Here is an 826-nt window from a genome sequence, read left to right as displayed (position 1 = left end):
GAGACGAAAGTAAATCCCGGTAACTACTCCTGGGAAACTGGTCAGCAGGTTGGAATGATTCAGCCTAATCTGAAACCTCACACAGCCCTGACTTACACAGTGTCCATTCCAATAACGACAGTTACTGATCCCACTCACTGCATAGGCAATGCCTATCATGCAAGGGTCCCAGAAATATCCTTGTTCAGATGTATCTCTCAGTTCCATTGCAACATTTGTACACTAGCAACTAAACCTTAAACCTTCCAATCCTGGTCAGCAGAAAGGCAAAGGGAAATGGCAATCATGAAAGCACAAACGCATTGTCCTAATTAGTAACGTTTGTTTGCTGGTATGATTCCTTGGGTCATGACCACATTCCTCAAAGATGTCACTGACCATTCTGACTTTAGATTCCAGTTGTGATGCAGGTGGTACCTAACAGCAAAGCCAATAGACCCCACATATGAGTCATGGATAAGCTGCTAGAATAGACTGAATTGTTATTATAAAGAAATAACCTTATCAGTTAAGACAGCACCATTAGAACAGTGAGAGAGTAGCAGCACTTTGAAACAGATTGTGTTTGATATTAGTGAGTTTCTTACAATCAATGTTACATTGGTTGCTTTTTCCATGAACATTTCTTTTAAAGATTACAGTTACCACCCACTTTTCTCCTGTTGAGTAGCAGCTAAAAAGCCCATATGTTAAAATACTTATGGATTTAGCAGTTTCTAATCTAATTGTTACATGAAGGGTGGTTTATTAATGGATGGTGAGCTGTTTTGTACATGCACCTTATGCTGCTACCACTGAGTTGTTGCTGCCTTGTAGATGAATGATG

This window comes from Pristis pectinata, chromosome 22 (assembly GCF_009764475.1).
Source record: "Pristis pectinata isolate sPriPec2 chromosome 22, sPriPec2.1.pri, whole genome shotgun sequence".
In the NCBI taxonomy this organism is placed as follows: Eukaryota; Metazoa; Chordata; class Chondrichthyes; order Rhinopristiformes; family Pristidae; genus Pristis; species Pristis pectinata.
Note: the sequence above shows the minus strand (reverse complement) of the source record.